The sequence below is a fragment of the Agelaius tricolor genome, unplaced genomic scaffold, assembly GCF_023055355.1.
Source record: "Agelaius tricolor isolate 1412-34295 unplaced genomic scaffold, bAgeTri1.0.p SCAF_57, whole genome shotgun sequence".
In the NCBI taxonomy this organism is placed as follows: domain Eukaryota; kingdom Metazoa; phylum Chordata; class Aves; order Passeriformes; family Icteridae; genus Agelaius; species Agelaius tricolor.
The window spans coordinates 25,701-48,927 of record NW_027269317.1 but is presented as its reverse complement, the minus strand read 5'-3'; the positions used below and the strand labels follow the sequence as shown (position 1 = coordinate 48,927).

Here is a 23,227-nt window from a genome sequence, read left to right as displayed (position 1 = left end):
CAGCCAGGAACCCTCGGTTCCATTTTCTGTCCCTGTGCGGCTGCGGGGGCAGGGACAGAGCGGCTCTGGGGGTGCCTGGCATCGGGCCAGCGTCACCGCTCGCCACGGGCACCGCTGAGATCCCGCGCCCCTGGGCACGCATTGCTGGGCTCACCTGAGCTCCCACCTGCCCAGCGCCCCAAGGTTCCCCCTCCCCAAAAAACTCCCAGCCCGGGGCTGCAGCGGCCCGGAAAGGCCTCAGCCAATCAAAACACAGCCAAAACGCGCCGCAGCCAATGGGAACGCGGGGCGTTGAAGAGTCATCAGTTGTGTGGCGGAGCCTCAGAGATCGGGTCGCCAAAAGTGGCGGCAGCCAATGAGAGCGCGCGGCGCTGCCGAGCCCGCCCTGCTCCGGACTGGTGCTGCCAGCGCAGCGCGGCTGCTTTGGGGCTGCTGCTCCCTGCCCGGCCCCGGCCATGGGGCGAGGGGCGGCAGCTGGGGCCCTACTGGTGGCACTGGTGGTGCTGGGAGCCCTCCCGGCTGCGGGCGCGGAGCTCTCGGGTGAGCGGGGTCGGGAGGCGCTGGGACAGGGGGGAGAAGGGGGAAAAGGGAGCGAAGGGGGGAGCCCGGAATGGAGGGGGAGGAGGAGGGGACCCCCCAAAGGCCGAGCGGGAGGGGCTGAGGATTGGGGGGAGGTGAGGAAGGGGTGGGAGACGGTGGGAAAGTGGGGAAAAGGGGAGAGTGGGACCCCAAAACAGGAACCCAGCACCCCCCACCCGGACCCCACCTGCGTCCCCCGCCGGGGCTGTTTGGGGAGGGGGCGCGTGGGGGGCGCCCAGGTCGGGCCCAGAGCCCAGCGCTGCCCCAGCCCGACCTGCCTCGCCTCTATCCCCGAGCTCCCCCCTCTTCAATCATCGCCAGATCCCCACTGGGGAAAAGCCCTACGAGGGTGGGGAGTGTGAGAAGAGCTTCAGCAACAGCTCCGACCTAAGGGCACGCTGCCACATCCACTCCGGGAGAGGCCCTGCGAGTGCCCTGATTGCAGGAAGAGCTTTATACGCTGTTCCAGCTCCATCTTTAGTGCAATACAACAGTCCCCCATGGGAGGATCCCCATTGGATGATCCCCAGTGACCCCCGTTGGGCAGAGCCCTGGTTATGCCCATTCTGGGTGACCCTTGTTGGGTGGGGGGAAGGTGTTGGAGAAATTTATTTCCCCTCTCCTTGTGCTGCTGTGATTTGGTTGGTAATAAGTTCCCTCCCTGTGCCCAGGCTGGGCCTGTGATGCCCATTTTGGTGTTTGATGAGGGATCTCTCCCTGTCTTATCCCAACCCAGGAACTCTTGGTTAAATTTTCTCTGCCCTGTGCAGCTGTGGGAGGCAGGGACAGAGTGGCTTTGGTGGGTGGCTGACATCAGGCAGCATCACCCAGGCCATGGGCACCCCTGAGATCCCAGTGTGGTGGTGCATTGCCCCCTCCTCCTTTCCAGGCTGCAGTGTGATCTGAGAAATGCTTGTTAGTTCTTGTCCTTGGAAACGGCACCTGGGTTTTGCTCTTTCCAAACTTATCAGAAACACTGTCTGCTCCCAGGAACTGCTAAAAGGTTCCTGTTTTCCTTATGACCAGCCTTGGAAAATATTCCTGTCTTGGTTTGGAAAGAGAGGTAGCTGCTTAAGGAAGGCAGGAGCCTCCCCTGAAATGGAAAATGTAAACCTCCTCCCTCTGAATTGTTATGAATTTGAAATTAAGGGGGCTCGCAGGCAAATATATGGGAGCAGGGATAAGAGTTCTTTATTAGGGAAAAAAATAAAAGGACAAAATAAACAATGCAGTAAATCCAACTAACACTGCCAGAGTCAGAACACAACCTGACATCCTGTTGTTCAGGGTGTTGGTAGCAGTCCAAGTGGAAATGTGCCTGCAGTCCTCCTGGAGTAGCAGATACGGTTTTGTTGGAGCAGTGGTCCTGTAGAAAGGGTGAAGTCTTCCTCTGAATATCCAGTGGAAGAGGCAGCTGTTTCCTCTGGGGATCCAGTGGAGAAAGCCATGCTGGTGTTCCAGAATCTCAAGATTATATCTGGGTAGCAATGCTTGGCTCCTCTCTCTGGGCTCACATCTCCCAGTGGGATGCTGTAGATCTTATCAGCCATGCAGTGACATGCAACAGCCTATTAACAACAGATGTCTCCCCTGAGGGAGGATTGGTTGTGGAAAAGATAAGGAAAACAGAAGACAACTGCCATTCAGATGGCAAATAGAAAGCATGGCAGTCAGGACATTACCCACCCCTTATTCTATTTCCATCTGCATCACAATGAAACCTTACACAGAGTTCTCACTTAAGACTAGGTTTCCCTGTGGTCCACAATGGCTTTCTCCATCTTTCTGCATTACCCATCAAGTGTAACCAGGTCCTTGAGCAAAAACAATTCCACGGATGGGTTTGTCTTTGCCTGAGGTGGGATTAATCCAAACAGTCTTCCCTAAAATGCCTTTCATATGTACCACAGGAACTTTATCTCCCTCCACTGTGTGCAGGGGTTCAGACTGGGCAGGACCAGCTCGATTTATGGACCCTCTGGTGTTGACCATCCAGGTGGCTTTTGCTAAGTTCATTTCCCAATTTCTAAAAGTCCCCCCACTGAGTGCCTTAAGGGTAGTTTTAAGTAGTCCATTGCACCCATCAACTTTCCCAGCAGTTGGTGCATGATAGAGGATATGGTATATCCATTCAATACTATGTTCCCTGGCCCAGGTGTTAAAGCCATTCTTGAAATGGGTCCCGTTGTCTGACTCAATCCTCTCAGGGCTACCATGCCTCCAAAGGACCTGGTTTTCAAGGCCCAGGATGGTGTTCCAGGCATTAGCATGAGACACAGGGTAGGTTTCCAACCATCCAGTTGTGGCTTCCACCATGGTCAGCAGGTAGCGCTTGCCCTGGCGTGTCTGGGGCAGTGTGATGGAGTCAATCTGCCAGGCCTCCCCATACTTGTACTTGGACCATCACCCACCGTACCATAGGGGCTTCACTCGCTTGGCCTGCTTGAGGGCAGCACACGTCTCACAGTCATGGATAACCTGTGAAATACCGTCCATGGTTAAATCCACCCCTCAGTCTTGTGCCCACTTATAGGTGGCATCTCTGCCCTGATGGCCTGAGGCATCATGGGCCCATCGAGCTAGGAACAACTCCCCCTTATGTTGCCAATCTAAGTCTATCTTCGACACCTCTATTTTTGCAGCCTGGTCTACCTGCTCATTGTTTCAGTGTTCCTCATTAGCTCTACTCTTGGGAACATGAGCATCTACATGGTGGACTTTCACAGGTAGCCTCCCTACCCTGGTAGCGATGTCTTTCCACTCATCAGCAGCCCAAATTGGTTTTCCTCTACGCTGCCAGTTGGACTCTTTCCACCTCTCCAGCCATCCCCACAGAGCATTGGCTACCATCCATGAATCAGTATAAAGGTAGAGTTTTGGCCACTTCTCTCTTTCAGCAATGTCCAGGGCCAGCTGAACAGCTTTGAGTTCAGCAAGTTGACTTGATCCACCTTCTCCTTCAGTGGCCTCTGCAACCTGTCGTGTGGGGCTCCATACGGCTGCTTTCCACTTCCAGTTCATCCCTACGATGCGACAGGAACCGTCAGTGAAAAGAGCGTAGCGCGTTTCCTCTGGGGGCAGTTGGTCATAGGGAGGAGCTTCTTCAGCACGTCACTGGTTCTTGTTCCTCTTCATCAGTGAGACCAAAGTTCTCACTTTCTGGCCAGTTTGTAATTATTGCCAAAATCCCAGGGTGATTCAGTTTCCAATATGGGCGCACTGTGTGATGAGAGCAATCCATTTACTCCATGTGGTGTCAGTGGCGTGGTGGGAGGTGGGAACCTTTCCTTTAAACATCCACCCCAGTACTGGTAGTTGGGGTGCCAGGAGGAGTTGCGCTTTTGTGCCAATCACCTCTGAGGCAGCCTGGACTCCTTCATAGGCAGCCAAGATTTTCCTCTCTGTGGAAGTGTAGTTGGCTTTGGATCTTCTGTAACTTCTGCTCTAGAAGTTGGTTGGCCTCGAGTCTCCCCAGGCATCTTCTGCCAAAGGCTCCAGGACACACCATTGTTCCCGGCTACAGAGCACGTTCTGCACCTCTGGTCCTGTCCTGACTGGGCCAAGGGCTACAGCATGAGTGATCTTCTGCTTGATCTGTGCAAAGGCTTGTTGCTGCTCAGGGCCCCAGGGGAAATCGTTCTTCTTGCGGGTGACCAGGTAGAGAGGGCTCACAGTCTGACTGTACTCGGGAATGTGCATTCTCCAAAAACCTATCGCGTCTAGGAGAGCTTGTGTTTCCTTCTTGCTGGTTGGTGGAGACACTGCTGTGATCTTGTTGATGACCTCAGTGGGAATCTGACACCGTCCATCTTGCCACTTTACTCCAGGAACTGGATCTTTTGGGTAGGTCCCTTGATTTTGCTCTTCTTGATAGCGAAGCCGGCTTCCAGCAGAATCTGGATGATCCTCTCTCCTTTCTCAAACACTTCCATCGCTGTGTTCCCCCACACAATGATGCCATTGATGTACTGCAAGTTCTCTGGAGCCTCACCCTTTTCCAGTGCACTCTGGATCAGTTCATGGCAGATGATGGGGCTGTGCTTCCACCCCTGGGGCAGTTGGTTCCAGGTGTACTGCACGCCCCTCCTGGTGAAAGCAAACTGAGGCCTGCATTCTGCTGCCAGAGGAATGGAGAAGAGCACCTTAGCATTGTCAATGGTGGCGTACCCCTTTGCTGCCTTGGACTCCAGCTCGTACTGGAGTTCCAGCATGTCCAGCACAGCAGCACTCAGTGGTGGAGTCACTTCATTCAAGCCACGATAGTCCACAGTCAATCTCCATTCTCTGTCAGACTTGCACACAGGCCAGATGGGACTGTTGAAGGGTGAGTGGGTTTTGCTGACCACCCCTTGGCTCTCCAGCTCACGGATCATTTTGTGCATGGGGATCACAGCATCCCAATTTGTCCGATACTGCCGGTGGTGCACTGTCGAGGTGGCAATTGCACTCGTTGCTCTTCCACCTTCAGAAGTCCTATTGCAGATGGGTTTTCTGATAGTCCAGGCAAGGTATTCAACTGCTTCATGTTCTCTGCCTCTACAGCAGCTATTCCAAAAGCTCACTTGAGTCTTTCTGGGTCTTTGTAAAGCCATTCCAGAGGAAGTCTATGCCCAGAACACACAGGGCCTCTGGGCCAGTCACAATAGGATGTTTCTGCCCCTCTTTCCCAGTCAGGCTCACCTTGGCTTCCAACACAGTCAATCCCCGTCACCCTGGCAATGGAAACAGGTTCTGCACCCACGTGTCCCGATGGTATTAGAGTACACTGCACACCAGTATCAACTAAGGCATCATATTTTTGTGGCTTTGATGTGTCAGGCCATCAGATCCACACCGTCTAAAAGATCCAGTTTTCCCATGCCTCTTCCTGGCTACAGGCAGGGGCCCCCTAATCCTGGTTATTATTTCTTTCCTGGGCATGCATGCTAGAGGTTCTCTCCTTCAAGGAGATCTGATAGATCATACCCAGCAGCTCGGTCATGGGAGGTTGAGGCTACCTTCACTTTACTGGAGTTCCCTTGATTAGTGTTTCCCTCGGTGAGTTGATGCACTCGTGCTGCCAGGACAGAAGTGGGTTTTCCATCCCACCTTCCCATGTCTTCCCCATGGTCATGAAGGGAGAACCACACGTCAACCCCTGGGGTGTACCCTCTCTGTCTAGCTGGGGAATATTGGGCTCTGACTTTGGGGCTGTGACTTGCACTGGTGCCATATGGGAACTGTTGCTCCTCACTGTGGTGGTGCTCACAGGGGTCCCAGGATGAGGGAAGAGACGAGAATGTTGACTCCACAGAAGTCAGAAGGCTTGATTTATTATTTTATGATATATATTATATTAAAACTATACTAAACTATATTATATTAAAACTATACTAAAAGAATAGAAGAAAGGATTTCATCAGAAGGCTAGCTAAGAATAGAAAAAGAATGAGTAACAAAGGCTTGTGACTGACCAAGACAGTCCAGACAGCTGGACTGTGATTGGCCAGTAATTAGAAATAACCACATGAGACCAATCACAGATCCACCTGTTAATTCCACAGCAGCAGATAATTATTGTTTACATTTTGTTCCTGAGGCCTCTCGGCTTCTCAGGAGGAAAAAATACTAAGGAAAGGATTTTTCATAAAACATGTCTGTGACACCTCACCCCTCCCTCATCTCCTTCATCTCCTCTTTGAGATTTTTAATCACAGCAGAGACATGAGCCAGCATTGGGCCATTGATCATACTCTCACCTTTCTAAGCTTGTTGGCGACAGAGCCCACTGTCTCTTGGTTGGTATCTGCATTAATCATTGAGATGGCCCCAGATTTGCCAGGCTCCACAACATTTACCCTGTGCACCCGACCTTGTCGGGGTCATTTTCATGCTGTCCATCCCTCCCAAAGAGTCCCTCCAATGCTGCTACTTCTCTCAGCTGTTGGATCCCTTCCTCAAGGGTCTTCCAGCACATTCTATGGTGGTGCTCCTGCATGCTCTCCCTGTGGACAAACCTCTCTCTGACACTCATTAAAAGCCGCTCCTAGAGGGAAAGGGACCCTGGCTCCCTTACAAAAATCTGATTGATACCTGAGTCTTGGGTTGAGGGTCCCAAATTTCTTGCCTCACCACCATCCAGTTGCACACCTGTACTTATAAGGTCCCAGACCCAAAGTAGCCAGGTTGTATAAGTCTCATATCCCCATCATACAATGTCTTTGTGCAGATTTTGGAGATTTTCGTACGTCAGGGACTCGGTGACGATCTCAACCTCTGGGTCTCCTGAGGGTTGTGAGGGCCCTCCCTTATCTGGGTGCCCTGCTTTCATCTTAGATCTCCTTGTTTCCACAGGAGCAACTGCTGCTGGCTGTGTCTGCCCTTGCAGTTCAGCTGGAACCTGGACAGTTGTAACATCTGTGGGTTCCACTGCTGCACTATTAGATTCTCCCTCTTCGAGACACTGGGAGGGCTTCTCACGAGCTTGGGAAATGTGCTCCTTCAGCATTTGGCTCACCTCGTTTATCTCCTTCACCAGAACCCCCATCCAATCTGGGTAGTTTATAGCTGAGGTGGGCTGTGGGGCAGGGCCAGGCTCTGGGGCAGCATCCCTTGTCTTTGGGGTAGGTGTCAGGGTGGTTATCCAAGTTAATCTTCTCTTATCTCTAAATGCTAAACAGAACAAGCCTTCCAGCAACACCAGCCACTGTTTGATATCATTAGTATTTAGAGTGGATCTGAACCCTTCAAAAACTGGTAGAGCAGACCCAAAGAGATGGCTAAAGGGTTGGGAGAAGATTTCCCCTGGTGTCATTTCCTCACAGCAGGTGCTAATATTAAAGTAACCCCAAAAACATACAGTTAGAGTGTGATAGCTGTGAATCCATGTGCCTGCTTTCCAGAGGAAGTTAAAAAGCCATTAATTCCTCCCCTTATTCACCCATAAAACAAACTGGATAACAGCCACAGTAGCCTTGGTTATAGGACCCATGTTTAGATAAGGGCCTGCAAATGGGAGAAATGTAGCCACAACCACATGCCACCCAAACCAAGGTAAGCTGGACCACATGATGACAGCTTAACAAGGTTTCTGTAGCAGCGTACAAAAATTAGATTACTCAAGAACTGTTATTTCCTTTTTATTTCTGTGCCCTCAAGCCTCACGTTAAGCACCAAAATCTGTCTTGGTTTGGAAAGACAGGAGTCTCCTAAGGAAGGCAAGAGCCTCCCCTGAAATGGAGAATGTAAACCCCCTCCTTCCAAATTGCTATAAATTTTAAATTAAGGGGCCCTCAGGCAAAAAATATGGGAGCAGGGATAACAGTTCTTTAGTAGGGAAGAAAATAAAAGGATAAAATAAACAATGCAGTAAACTAAAACAACACTGACAGAGTCAGAACACAACCTGACACCCTGTGGGTCAGGGTATTGGTAGCAGTCCAATTGGAATCGTGGCTGCAGCCCTCCTAGAGTGTCAGGTGGGTTCTGTTGGAGCAGGGATCCTGTAGAAGAGTGTAGTCTTCCTCTGAAGATCTAGGGGAAGAGAGCAGCTGTTTCCTCTGGGAAATCTCGTGGAGGAAGCCATGCTGGTGTTCCAGAAACTCAAGATTATATCCAGGTAGGAATGCTTGGCTCTCCCCTCTGGGTGGAGCATCTCACACTGGGATGCTGTCGTTCTTATCAGTTGTGCAGTGACATTCAATAGCCTGTTATCAACGGATGTCTCCCCAGTTGTGGAAGAGATAAGGAAAACTGCCTACTTAACAGAAGACAACTGCCATACAGGTGGCAAATAGAATACAATTTGCTTGACAATCCAGGACATTGCCCCAAGCAGAATTTATTGCCCCAAGCAGGATAATTTCACACCAGAACTGAAGCATTGTGAATATTTGTGGTTATTGGCTTTAAAACACTGGGACATGGAAAAGGGGAAATGGATCTGTTACCAAGAGAAGCGAGGTGGGTGGGAGCAGTGGGATGAGCTCTGCTGGCAGCTCTCAGCTTTCCCAGGAAGAGGGAAGGGGCCGGATCCAGCCCCATGGATCCCTCAGGTAGTGATTACTACCAGGATGAGAGAGGGTCACGGTGTCACCCTGTCCCTGTCCCCATTCCACAGGATGGACTTGGCTGGATCCCCTTGGGAGAGGGAGCTGCTCCAGAATCCTACCTGACCCCACCCCAATCCTGCTCCATCCATCTATCCCACTTGATCCTGCCCCAGTCCTGTCCCAGTCCTGCTCCATCGATCCCACCTAATCCTGCTCCATCCATTCTACCCAATCCTGCACTGGAATCCCTCCCTGATCCCACTCCATCACTCCTGCCCCAATCCTGCTCCATCCATCCCTTCTGATACTGCTCCAGAATCCAGCTCCATCCCCACTTTACAATTCCACCTGATCCCACTCTAGACCCCTACCCTGATCCAAAATCCCTCCCCAATCCCAGTCTGTCCATCCTGCCCCAATCTCCCTCTGGAATCCCACCTTGATCCCATGCTGTATCTGCAGTGGAGCCATTCATTCCCATGTCTTTTCCTGCAGAGAGAGAAGATCCATGAGATTCCAGCACGGATCACACACTGGGATTAACCCCAGGATCCATCCTGGGATCCACACAGAGGGGATCCAGAGCTGGATCTGCCATTGGAACTCACCGGCCGCCGGGTTGTATCCATTCCTGTCCCTCCTCCCTGTGGAAACAAAGTGGGATCAGCATCGGTGGCACAGGATTCCCAGAACAGTGCTGGGTGGATCCGTGTCCCTTCCCGACCCCCATCCCGTGTGTTACCGGATTGGAGCTTCCAGACGCCGAATCTGATGAGGACAACGATGAGGATGAGGATGGCAGCAATGACAGACACAGCGACCACCACGGAGAGATGGGATAGTGAGGAGGGGGAGGGGAATCCCCATTTAGGAATTCCAAATTCCCAATCCCCACATTCCCAGCCTCACCCCAAGCGAAGATCCCGGGCTCTGGCATTCCGGGATGCTCCACCCTGCACCGGTACTGCTCCCGCTCCTCCGGCAGCGCCTCGATCCTGGCCCAGGTGTGGAAGGTGCCGTCGCTGTTGGGAACGATCCCGCCCCACTCCGTCTCCTGATCCAAGGTTTCACCCCCCTTCATCCAGCTGACTGCGATGGTGTTGGGGTAGAATCCGTACGCGTGGCAGGACAGGATCAGCATCCCGTGTTCCTCTCTTCCGGACACATGGACATCAGGGGGCTCTGGAATGGGATAATGGTAATGGACATCCATGGAATGGTGAGGGACATCCCATTGGAATGGGACTGGGGTGAGTTCTACCTATGGAATTCCCACTGGAATAGGATGAGAGTGACATCTGCCCACAGAATTCCCAGTGGAATGGGATTGGGGTGAGATCTGCCCACAGAATTCCCACTGGAATGGGATCAGGGTGAGATCTGACCATGGAATTCACACTGCAATGGGATTGGGATGAGATCTGACCATAGAATTCCCACTGGAAATACTGTGTTCCCAAGTCCTCCATTCCCAAATCCCTCATAGGAATTCTGCTCCCACCTTTGCGCTCCAGCTCCTTCTGCCCATATCTGATGTGCCTCTGGAGCCATTTTGGGCAGATGTGGTTCAGATAATTTGTCCACATCTCAACCCCGTTCAATTCCTGTTCCCAGCGTCTCCTGGTGATCTCAGCAGCGCTGTCGGCCGGCACGAATCTCCTGAATCCCAGGTCAAAGGAGATATGATCCCGCCCATCGTAGCCAATCTGGTGGGATCCACGGACACTCCCATCGGACAGGAAGTCACAGCCATAAACTGTCAACCTTGTGTGGAGACCTCAACCTTGTGTGGAGACCTTGGGGGATTGTACCCACAGAGACCCCTGGAATTGTGTCCCAGCCCCACAGAGCCACATTCCAGCCCTTTGGAGCCGCAGAGTCTGATGGAGACCCACAGAGCCTCATCCCAGCCCCTTGGAGCCCCATGGATCCACATCCCAACCCCATGGAAGTCAACCCAACAGATCCCATCCCAGCCCCACAGATCCCAGCCCCATGGATCCAATCCCAGCCCCATGGATCACAAGATATTCCATCCCAGTCTAATGGATCCCCATTGCAGCCCCTTGGAGCCCTATGAATCCACATCTGACACCTATAGATCCCATCCCAGCCCCATGGATGCTCACCCCAGCCCTACAGACCCCACTCCAGCCCCACAGATCCCATCCCAGCCCCACGGATCCCCATCCTAACCCCACGGATCCCCATCTCAACCCTACAGTTCTTATCCTAGCCCCATAGATCCCATTCCAGCCCTATGGATCACAAGCTATCCTATCCCAGTCTAATGGATCTCCATTTTCAGCCCCTTGGAGCCCTGTGAATCCACATCCAAGATCTACAGATCCCATCCCAGCCCCATAGATCTGTACCCAAGTTCCACAGATCCCATCCCAGCTCCATGGATTCATATCCCAGCCCCATGGATCCCATCTCAGCTCAACAGATCCCATCCCAGCTTAATGGATCCCCATTTCAGTCCCTTGGAGTCCTGTGAATCCACATTGGGGATCTACAGTTCCCATCCCAGCCCCACGAATCCACATCCCACCCCCATGGATTCCAACCCAAGTGCACAGATCCCATCCCAGCTCCATGAATGACAAGCTATCCCATCCCAGTCTAATGGATCCCCATCTCAGCCCCATCGATCCCCATCTCAGTCCTACAGTTCCCATTCCAGCCCCACAGATCCCATCCCAACGCCATGGATCCCAACCCAGCCCCATGGATCTCATCCCAGCCCCATGGATCCATATCCCAACCCGTGGATCACAAAATATCCCGTTCCAACCTAATAGATCCCCATTTCAGCCACTTAGAGCCCTGTGAATCCACATCTGAGACCTATAGATCCCATTCCAGCCCCATGGATCCAATCCCCAGCCCTACAGTTCCCATTCAAGCCCCAGAGATCCCATCCCAGCCCCATGGATCCCAGCCCTACAGATCCCATTCCAGCCCTATGGATCCCCATTCCAGTCCCACAGCTCCCCTCACTCATCGCCGCTCTGGTTGTACCGCTCACGCAGTATCTTCAGGTTCCTGACATCACTGTGCTGGTTCCTCACATTGGTCTGGGTCCCCATATCCAATATTCTGGCTTGACTCCATCCTTTATCCACTGCATCAGCGGCTCTGCCCGGCCCCGCTCGCTGTCGTAGCGCACGAAGGGGATCCCATCCAGGTACCCAATATCCATGAACTGGGGGATCCCCGGGCTGGGCTCTGACACCACCACGTGCAGGTAACGCAGGGAGTGGAGAACTGGGGGGACACGGAGATTTGGGGGGATTGAGGAGATCATGGAACAATGAAAGGGGAACTGGGAGAGCTGGGAAGGGGTTTGGGGATCCTGGGGCCAAGGAAAGGGTGTACAGGGTGGGAGAGGTGGGATGGACAGGAAAGGGCCTGCAGGGGGTCCTGGTGTCCAGGAATGGGGGCTCAGGGGGTTCCAGGGTTATGGAAAGGGGGAGAGGAGGTACAGGGACTGGGAAAGTGGCATGGGGGTTCCAGGGGATGCATGTGCCCAGGAAAGGGGATCCAGGGGTCCCCAGTGCCAAGGAATGAGGGGTCACAGGGTGGGGAGACCTGGGAATAGGAATCTGGGGGTCCTTGATGCAGAGAAATGGGGGGGGCTGGGGACTGAGAAAAGAAGGAATGGAAGTCCAGGGGTCTCAGGATGAAGGAAAAGAGGGGTCTGGGGACTGGGGAAGGCAGGATGGATGGGAAAGGGGTTGCAGGGGGGAATTGGTACTGGATAAGGGGGTGCAGGGGGGTCCCAGTGCCCAGAACTGAAAATTCAGGGGGGTCCTGGGGCTCAGAATCCCCCCAGGGACCCTCCTGGACATCCTGAGACACCTCTCCCCGCAGGACGAGCAGGTCCCGGTGCCGGGGAAGAGGGTACAGGGGGGTCTCGGTGCCCGGACATGGGCGCCCAGGAATGGGGGCTCAGTGGATTCTGTTGCCTGGGAATGGCAGTTCGGGAGGGTTTTCCTGTCCAGGAATGGGGTTCAGGGGCTGGTGAAGGGGGTTGAGAGGGGTCAGTAGACTCAAAATTGGGGTACAGGGGGGTTCCCCTGCCCAGGAATGGAAGTCTAGGGTGTTCCCGGTGGCCGGAAATGGAACTTCAGGAGTTTCCCCATTTCGGGGTTCCCACTCACCTTTGGTCACGCCCCCCGGGTCCCCCAGGAGCCCCAAGAGCAGCCCCAGAGCCAGCGCAGGAGCCATGGCGCTGCTCCGCTGCGGCCCCGCCCACAGCCCTGGCCCCGCCCCAAGGAAAAGCGGGGGCTGGGGTGTCTGAGATGGGGGAGGGCCAGGAAAGGGGGTGCAGGGGGGCTTTGGTGCTGGATGAGGGGGTGCAGGGGGGTCCCTGTGCCTGAGAATGGAGGGTTTGGGAGGGTTCCAGTCCTGGATATGGGGGTGCACGGGGGTCCTGGTGCAGCAGAATGGGGGGGTCAAGGACTCCCAGTGCTGTATAAGGGGATGCAGTGGGGTCCCGGTGCCCAGAAATGGGGGTTCAGGGGGGTTTCCATGCCCGGGATTTGGGGTTCAGGGGGTTCCAGGCTCCAGATAAGGGGGTGCAGGGGTTATTGGGGCTGGGGAAGGGGGTACAGGGAGGCTCCCAGTGCCCCGAAATGAACGTTCAAGGCGGTCTCTGTGCCCAGGAAGGGGGGTTCGCCTGGAAATGGAAGTTCGGGGGTCCCCGTTCCCAGGAATTGCTGTTCAGGCAGGTCCCGGTGCCGGGGTAGTCCTCGGTCCCCGGGCGGGTCCCGGTGCCGCAGCTTGGGAGACGCGAAAGTGACCGGGGCAGCGCGGGGAGGGAGAGGGGACAGAGCAAACCCTGGGAATTCCCCTGAACCCCCCCGGGACCTGCCAGGACATCCCCGCAGGACGCACAGGGGGTGGAGAACTGGGGGCACGCAGAGATTGGGCGGTCTGGGGGTGTCCAAGGGCTGGGAAGCGGAACTGGGAGAGCCGGGAAGGGTCCAAGGTTCCAGGAAGGGACTGTGAGAGGCGGGCTGGGGGATCCAGGGGGTCCCTGAACCCAGAAAAGGGGTCCAGGAGTCTCCATTGTTCAGGGAAGTAGGGTCTGGGAGCTGGGAAAGGCAGAAAAGGGGGTTCAGGGGGTCCCTGGGTCACGGAAAGGGGGCTCTGGGGCTGGGAGAGGCGGGCGGATCCCGGGGACGCAGCTTGGGTGTGTCATGATCCGTCCTTATGAATGGGTTTCGTGATGGTTCGTGGATTGATCTCAGGGTGCAAAAGAACTGACACGGTACAAGGGGGTTTGCAGTGATAATCAAAACAAATGCACCTTTATTGAAATAACCACAGCAAAAATGCCTTGGGAAGGAATCAGGGAAAAAAGGAAAAAATAAGGGAAAAGAGGGAGGAAAAAGAATGGGTATATAGCTACCAAACGTCAAACTGCCAAGTCCCTCCATGTCCAGCCCATGGAGTTCACCAGGCCGCGTCCAGGGAGATCTCAGAGGCACAGTTCATCTGGACCCCAATTACACTCTTTTTTGATGGGGGAAGGGGGGATGGATTTTGCAACCAAATCAAAGGTAGTTTACTGTATCTTCAGGGGGAAAGAATGGTGTTTGGAAAGGGGTACACACAGTCCATGTTTGGCAGTAGGTGAGAGCCATTGTTTTCGTGGTTGACTGCCTGCACCTGCAACATCCATCTTGCTTTGGACAGCTTTCCTTCCCCCCCCACTGCACACCTCTCCCGGGTTGGGGGTTTCAGTCCCAGTCTCTGGAAGAAGGTGAGAGGGGGCCTTCTCACATAGGGATTTCATGTCTTGGTCTCTTGATGAAGAGGCTTCTTACATCTCGGTTTGTCTGTCATGGTGGTTATGAACGAGCGAGAGGCACCTTCTTTGGGGGGACCACCCTAAAGCCTAGGAGAAGTTCAGCCAGGCTGAGAGGCGGGGAGAATTCCAGAGCTATTGTGCAAAAGGGCAAAATGCCCTTTGAGCTCAGTGTAGCATATAGCAAATGCACCTGTGAAAACAATAATTGAGCAACACTCTCAGGTCTCAGGCATATGACTTTCCCCTACAGGATCAGAAACTTCAGACAGGAGGGGTCTGTTTTTCAGTGCTCCCCCCCAATGACGATCGTGAGGCTGTGGGGAAATATCGCGAGGTCTTGAGATATCGCGAGATCACGCAGAACCCCTCCCCTTTTACTGTTACTGACCGTTACCCCCGTTATAAAAGACCCTGTCTAACCGTTAAAAAAGGCCAGTTACTGTCCACCACATTGGTGTATGCATGTGCTTGGCCTGTGTGGCAGAGGCGCCACCACAGAACCGTCCTCGACCCGGGACGCCACGCCCCAAGCGGCGGCAACAAGTGGTGCCAAAACCCGGGACAATCCGGGAAGCGGGAATCACCTGGGCGAGTGGACGGCGGCCGGAGCAGCAGGACTGTCCCCGGCAGGGAGGACGCTCCCGGAGGACCAGCAAGAGGGAAGGGTCTCCCACTGGCATTCGGTGAAGGAGGAGGGCTCACGCCTAGGACCAACGCAGGAGGAAGGCTCACGCCGGGGTGGCAAAGGAGGAAGTCTCGCGCCAGAGAATTGGCGAAGGAGGAGGGCTCGCGTCGCAGCTGGCGGAAGAGGAGGTCTCGCGTTGCGATTTGGCGAAGGAGGAAGTCTCGCACCAGGGCCTGGTGAAGGAGGAAGTCTCGCGCCGATAGCCAGCAGTGGAGAGCATGGAGCCCCTTGCTAAGGTCATGTTTAAAATTCACAGAGACTGGGGCATAGATTGTGAGCCAGGTGATTTTGTCCTCACAGTGTCGAGGCTCCTGCGCGCTGGGGTGATCAGGCATCCGGAGGATATCTTCCGCCCGGAGGTATGGGATAATTGTACTGGGGCCCTAGCGGAGGAGGCTATGTCCTCAGGCTCAGGGTGGAGTCTAAAATCACGGGGCAGGCTCATGCGGGCACTGAAAAAAGCTCGGCCAGTCCAGTGGGAGCAGGGAAAGTGGAAGGCCACCCAGGACGGCTTGCAGGAGGGGCCCCAGCAGGGTGCAGACGATCGTGGGTCTGCTGAGTGTGGGGATTCGCAGCCGTGGGAGCGCTCTTTGCAGCTCCCGAGCCCAGGCACCCCATCTACGGGGAAAAAGCTGTCGTTTTGGGACAGGCTGCTAAAGGAAGCGCGGAACGTGGCCATTGGTTCAGAGGCGCGGGGTGCGGCCGTTAGTTTGGAGGCGCAGAGCGCAGCCGTTGGTTCAGAGGCGCGGAGCCCTGCCGTTATCTCGGGGCTGCAGGGCCCCGCCGTTAGCTGGGAGTCGGGGGGTGCTGCCATTGATTCGGACTCCGAGGGAGCCTGGACGGGGCCTTCGCCTCATGTGCCGCAGGGTGACGAGCCCCAGAGGGAGGGGGTCACCATGGCGACCCGCAGCCGGCGGGGCTGTCGAGGCGGCGCGACGGGGGTTGAGCTGCCGGGCTCCCAACCGGCCACGGCCAAGAGCCACCGCCTCCAGCGGCTGCGCCTACGCAGGGCCGGCGGGCAGCCTGGGCGGCGCGGGGCGGCCGGACCCTTCCATGGGCTGGTGGCGAGCGGAGCCGGGCAGCGCGGTGCCGACGTCGGGGCGATGCATCGCACCGGGGAGAAGAGCCGTGCGGGGCGGCGGGAGTCCTGCCCTGCTGCCCTCCGCAGCAGCGGCGGCTGGGCCGTGCTGGGGGTGCTGACAGAGAACGGGCGGCAGCAGCAGTGGCCCAGCAGCCAGGGTGCTGCTGTTAGCAAGCGCTTTTCTGGCTTTGAAAGCACCATCACTTCATGTAGAAAAAATGAAGTGCCCAACTGCATCATCAGTGCTGCATCAAAGCAAGGTTTTGCTATCTACATAGATGATTCAGAAGATAAAGAAAACTACAGCTGCCAAGTGTCTGAAGAGCTGGAATGAAGCCACTGTGAACTGCATAAACTTCGGACAGAGACTTTGTACTTGGCAGTGAACTTCCTGGAGAGGTTTCTTTCCTGCATGTCTGCTCTCAGAGGGAAGTTACAGCTTGTAGCAACAGCAGCAGTTCTTCTGGCTGCAAAGTATGAAGAAATCTACCCACCAGATGTGGATGAATTTGTCTATATAACAGATGATACCCACATAAAGAAGCAGCTGCTAAGAACGGAACACTTGCTTCTGAGAGTGCTGGGTTTTGACTTAACAGCCCCAACCGTCAACCAGTTCCTCCTTCAGTATATTCAGAGACGTGGAATCTGTATGAGGACAGAGAACTTTGCAAAGTATCTTGCAGAGCTGAGTCTCCTTCAAGTTGATCTTGTTCTGGAGTACCTTCCTTCACAAATTGCTGTAGCAGCCTACTGTTTAGCAAACTATACAGTGAACAGATCTTTCTGGCCAGAAGAACACCTTACCAATCGTGACACTGGGCCACCCGGGTACTAGAGGAAGGCCCACAGGTTATGATTAAAAATGACTTAGGAGAATGGGAAACAGGTTGGAGGCTGGTACTCACAGGGCGAGGGTACGCAGCCGTTAAGAAAAATAATAAGATCAAATGGTGCCCACTTAAGTCGATAAAACCAGACCTCCAGGGCAAAAACTAATGAAATTTATCAAACAGATCGCAGGCTCTGAGTTTAAAAAAAAAAAAAAAAAAAAAAAAAAAAAAAAAAAAAAAAAAAACACCACCAAAAAAAACCCCAAAACAAAACAAAAAAACCCCAACCAAACAAAAAAAACCCCAAACAAACAACAACAACAACAAAGAAAACAGTTAGAGATAGTTAGCTTTCCGTTTGTTAAACATTTGCAGTTACAAGTTTATTGCAGTTGTGTTATATCGTTCAAGTTAGTTGCATCTTGCCAGTTACATGTTTCCTACTAGTCAGTTTTGCTTTATGTTTTTAACTGGTCATAAAAGGGGGGGGAAATGTGGGGAAATATCGCGAGGTCTTGAGATATCGCGAGATCACGCAGAACCCCTCCCCTTTTACTGTTACTGACCGTTACCCCCGTTATAAAAGACCCTGTCTAACCGTTAAAAAAGGCCAGTTACTGTCCACCACATTGGTGTATGCATGTGCTTGGCCCGTGTGGCAGAGGCGCCGCCACAGAACCGTCCTTGACCCGGGACGCCACGCCCCAAGCGGCGGCAACAAGAGGCAGATGAGGGATATTTCAGACAGACTCTCACACGACCCCGTGACTCACAATTGTCTTGAGGGATCTTTATCAGCAGCGCTCTAGAGTATCATTGATGAGTCTTCAGGACTGTCCGTACGTTGGTAGTATAACCCGGAAAAATAGGGACAGTATGACAGAGAGAAGAAAGAGAGAGAGAGAGAAAAAGGAGGAAAAGAAAGGATAGGAAAAAGAGGGGGAAAAGGGAGACAATAAACAAACATAATTAATATTGATTATAACAGTATTATTTTCATAACAATTTTCAAAATGGTTAATTGTTGCAGTGTGATGTAATACTCTGTTTCAGCTATCCCAGTTCCTCCCTCAGGTGTGCCAACAACCTCTCCCTTCCTCTTCCCCTTGCCCCCTTGCTAAGTGCTGTCCGTCAATCTTAACATTCCAGCAAGGGCATCATCTGATTGGCAAAGTTCAAAAGATGCTTCTCAGCCCTGGCAACATTGGGCTATCCAGGTGTCACTTGTCCCCTGAGACTTCCCCCCTCCCACCTGGTTGGTGCCATACCTACCCCTTCCCTCCCCCTCTCCCCGGGCTTAAAATACCCAGCAACCACGTGGTTCTGAGTTCTGTTGGAGCTGTTGCAACATTCAGAGGTCTGTGACTTAGGAATAAAGCTCTGGATCAAAACCTCCAGCAGCGTCTCCTTTTACCTTCACCATCGCCTAAAGTCTTTCCACCAGAGGTAAACCTGAGTTCCTGCTTGCCTGGACTTGTCCCAAGCGCCAGCTTCAATACCCAGCTAGCCAGGGGTGTCTCTGGGGTGAGACCACCACAGCTGCCACCTTTGGTCCAGCAGCAAGGCCAGACGACCCCAGGCACGTTCCATCCGGTAATATTGGGAATTAACTCTAATAGTTAATTAATTAAAATAGTATTATTTTTGTAACAATTTTCAAATGGTTGAAACAAATAACAAATAATCAAAAGCAAAACAATAAACAAATCATAATATAAGCATTAACTTTAAAATTATTTTCTAAAACAATTCACTAAAAATTGAAAGTAATTCTCACAAAATCATAAATGGGAATCCAGGATTGCTCTAAAACACAAATGCTTAATTCATAATTGCCTTGTGTCAATTGACTTGGGGATGTCCACAGTGTAGAGGACATCAGCCAAGTTGTGTGCATTGACTATAGACATCAATCTTGTCAGCCGTTTCATCATCCTCCAATTCATAACAAATGGGACTGATGACAAGATAAAACCAAGCACAATTAGAATCAAAAGGGTAACGATGGGTTGACACACACTGTTCAGGACACTCGTGGCAGTAGGTGACCACCCAAAGAGGGTATCCCACCACCTGTGCTCGGCATCTTTCTTTACCCTCTCCATAACACGGTGTATCTGTCTCACATCATGATGAACAGTCACCAGGGCTTCTGTCCATTTTTCTTTATCTTTTTGAGGATTTCTACCAAGTCTTGATGGAGCAGCACTTGACTTACCAAAGTGAGGTTCATCCTGATAGGAGTAGGCATCAGTTTGTGAATCAGTGTGTAGTTGGATTGCAATAGGTAGTGAGAGGTAACTGGAGCTTCATAAAAGAAATCACATCCTGTAATCTTGGTAAAGTTACAAGCACAAACATTTGAATAATTTTTAGTATCTACTACAACATTCTCTACAAATACAAAATCACAAGCAGGTCTGAAGCATGCACATCTATTGCCTATATATATAAGGACTGTTTCAGAAGTCTCATTAGGATGAATTTCAAAATGACAGATATTTTGCTCTGTGTCTGAAAAAATGTTTTGAGCTATGATTGCATTGCTTTCACAGATGAACCCTTGTTGTTCTCGGACAAGACAAGATTCTAAATGAACATTTTGCCATTTCTCACCAATTTGACGGGCCCATTCCTGATGCTCATAAGGATAGAGAACAGCTCCATCATCATTCAGCCCTAATGCAATCATAGGAAATATCAAATGCACTGAGGCATTACGTATGGTTAACACAAAAGCCATGGCTGTGTTTGTAATGGGATTGTAAGTTAAATTCACTAAGTTCCACCAGGATTGGAATTCTCTTTCAAAATCAGTGGCACTGTCCCAAATTATTTTCCAAATTTCAGTAGGAAAAGTGCCTTCTTCACCTTCTCTTATCATTGAGGCAGCAACTGACTGCATCCACAATTGTGCCTGGATACAGCTGAGAGCCAAAGAAATGTTGTTTTGTGTAGCACCGAGTGCATCATTTACCAATTTGTGGTCATTTACATTTACCTTTTCCCAATTTGGCAAAATGTTTGATAGCAGCCACTGGTGTGTTCCTAAAGCCAATGACTGCAGTGGTTGTTGTAATTTGGTCAAATCTCTAGTTGTCGCAGCCAATTCTATTCATTAATACTTCTGAATCAATACTCTTTAGAATTCCCAATCCTGTTCCCACAACACCGGTTATGTCTCTTAGCGTCCGTCTTTTAAAAGAGTTCCGCTTTTGCAACCAGGTCATCCAACCCTCAAAGGAAGTTTGCAAAAAAGGCGAACAGGCCGGCTGAATTTCTGAGACATTACTTTGCATCAGCAATTTGACTTGTTTAAGAGAACCATGCTGGATTGAACAGTATTTGTTGTTGTCCTGTTTTCCTAATTATATCTGGTCCATTTTCAAAAATTCTTGGGCTAAGCATAAGCGGTGGTTGGGCTGGAGTGGTGGTGGTGTAAATTGTAACCAGTTGGGTATAGCATTTACTATAAACTTAAAATGTAGGCCCTACAGGCCTACATTTTTTGGACCAAAGACAAACCACTTCTATGGTTTGTGCCAATGTAAAATTGTGCCAACAATCCTGTAAGCTTGGGTGCGTACAAACCTTTTCATGCTTATTTGTTTGATCTGTCAAAACACCGATTGACGTTGCCTTACTATGGGTAGTTCTGTTAATCATTCAGCATCCCATACTAATTTTTTTCCCCACTATCCCTTGAAGCTGCCAGGTTTTTTGGTTTTCCCATTCCTGCCTAGTGTATATCTGATTTTCATGCATAATGACAGTTGATAGGTTTAAATCCCTCACGTTTCCCGTGGATCTGGAAAAATGAACAAAAGCCTGGGACCAAGGCCATTCAGTATCAAGTTGACTAAGGGTGTTCTCAGTCCTTTCTACCCACTGGGGTGTGACTACTGTACTCAGTGTGGGCTTTGTTATAGCATTTATCTTAAGTTTGTAAACCAGGCCTTTTAAACATAACCGATTTGTCAAGTTATTTTGCCAACAGCGTGTCACATAAGTTGGTTTGGCTAAAGTAAAATTATGCCAGCAGTCAGTTGATTAATTTCTACAATCCTTTGTAATTGCATTGTTGGTTCTGGGGCCTAAATTGTAGTTACCAACGTACTCCTGCCAGCAGCACAGAGTGAGGGGAACTTGTTTGGTACACTCCCACTTTGTCGTAGGACACAGTTCTGTTGTAGGGATGTGCAAATAGTTTTTTCCATCTGGTTCTAAAAAATTTCCAGCACCTGCAATGGAGGTGGCTTTCTCATAGAGAGATCCTTCCACTTTTCTGCACGCTACCACAATCGACTCACCAATTGTTCCAGTTAGGGTTCTAGTCCAGTCCTTCTGATCCCATCCCCACTCACTTGGGCGATATATCTCAGAGTCATGCAGCACTATAGGCTCTAGGTTCAGGTGGTGACCCTTGGGATATGATCCTAGAACATTAGTGTGATGGATGGTAGCTTCAGACCACGACCACTCAGCAGGATTCTGTCCACGGAATTGTGGTAGGATGCAGAAAAGTATCACCAGTGTTATCATGGTTCAGATGATCCTCATGTTCCTCAGGGTTCTTCTGTAAAAGTAAACACAACAGAATTCTGCCACTAAGGGACAGAAAAAGTTAGAATGATGGAATTATCCAGTGTGTATTTATCCGATGCTCTCTCCCTAGAGCATCAGAGGCTACCCATGCATGTTTATTCAGAGGGGTTTTTAGCACTAGTGGTAGTTCCCCTACAGTAGGAGGTCCACCAGAACAGGTGGTCCAGGGTAATGTGCTGGAATCTTGAAATCATCTGGTCTCCCTAGAGAGGCAATTATGCTTGGAGCTCTGGGGCAAAAACCAGTGATTTTGGGACACCCATTTACTCCCCATCCATCATTTACATTTTTCACAGCTTCCCATAACTGAACATCCCAATTTCCCTCCTCTGGTTTCAAAAGTCATTCCAAAAGACCATTGGTCCTTTCCATGATCCCGTTAGCTTGAGGGTAGTAAGGGGTATGAAAAGTCCATTTAATTCCTTCATTTTTTGCCAAATTCTGTACAATTCTAGCAGTGAAGTGGGACCCATTATCAGATTGAATTTCCTGTGGTTTTGGGAAAATTCCAAACCATCCCTGCAATGCTTTAACAGTATTATCTCCTGTAGCTCTTTTAAAAGCATTGGCCTGGACCATCCCAGATACAATTTCTACTCCTACTAGCACAAAGTGTTTAACTCCTGACTTCTTAAAGGGTCCAATATAGTCTACCTGCCACGCGTCCCATAAGCCTTTACCCTTTCTGAAATGCAGAGGGTCATCTTCCAAAGGATGTCTCTCCAGTCTCCAGTCTGCGATTGCTCACAGGTTGATACGCATGTTTTACACCTTTCCTTGGTGACAGGCCAACGCTGGGCAAGAGCTTCCTTGTACAAATCTTTCACACCTGTGTGCTGTCTTTTTACATGTGGCCATTCTAATAGTTGATCCCAGTCCTCTGTAATTTGTTCCTTTTCAGGGGACTTAGTCTTGCTAAATCATCAGCTTTATTGTTCCACTCTCCTGCTGGATTTCCATCTGTCTGATGAAAGGCTGCCCACCCCAACAAAGTTCCCTTGGCTTGTGATGTTGAAAATTTCTTGCCACTTTTCCTTTTGCCACACTGGAATTCTGTTAACTTCCCAATCATTTTGCTGCCAAAAAGGAAGCCACTCAGTACATCCTTTATACACAGCATAGGAGTCCGTGTAGATGCAGACAGGAGAGGTATTCTGTACCTCATGTTGGAAAGCACTCCAAACAGCTCTCAGCTCCCCAACCTGAGCACTGCCTTCTCCCTTGGTAATGATTCGTTCACCAGAGGAAATGTGGAGGGCTGCTGCCCTGTATCTCCACACCTTCTCCTCCTGTTTAGCAGAGGCATCAGGGAACCAAGAATTTGCTGATTGTTTGGGGGAGAAAGGAGGGGCTACTTTAATTACAGAGGCAGGTTTGTCATGGCTGCTGCCCAAGTTCTCAGTTTCTTGTAGCGCTAAATTTTTTACAGCTCCTTCTGTTATTGAGAAAATGTTACAGTAATGTTCAATCTGAGCATACCAGTTTGCAACTGAGGCCCTTTGGGCCACCCTGTCAGCGGGGGTCGGGGGGGGGGTCCCAGTCGTGACTGTCTTAATAACTTTGAAAGGGCCTCTCAATGCAATTGGTTGTTCG

At 51.4% G+C, this 23,227-nt stretch overlaps 1 long non-coding RNA gene and 1 pseudogene across 1 annotated transcript; one reads left to right on the top strand and one right to left on the bottom strand.

The window, feature by feature from the left end:
• The first annotated feature begins 353 nt into the window (after positions 1–353).
• Positions 354–10,367, top strand: LOC139604992 (uncharacterized). The gene is made up of 2 exons (XR_011684198.1): positions 354–540; positions 9,105–10,367. It is a non-coding gene; the product is annotated as an uncharacterized lncRNA (long non-coding RNA).
• On the bottom strand, positions 9,058–12,857 carry LOC139604977 (class I histocompatibility antigen, F10 alpha chain-like; annotated as a pseudogene).
• Positions 12,858–23,227: the final 10,370 nt, after the last annotated feature.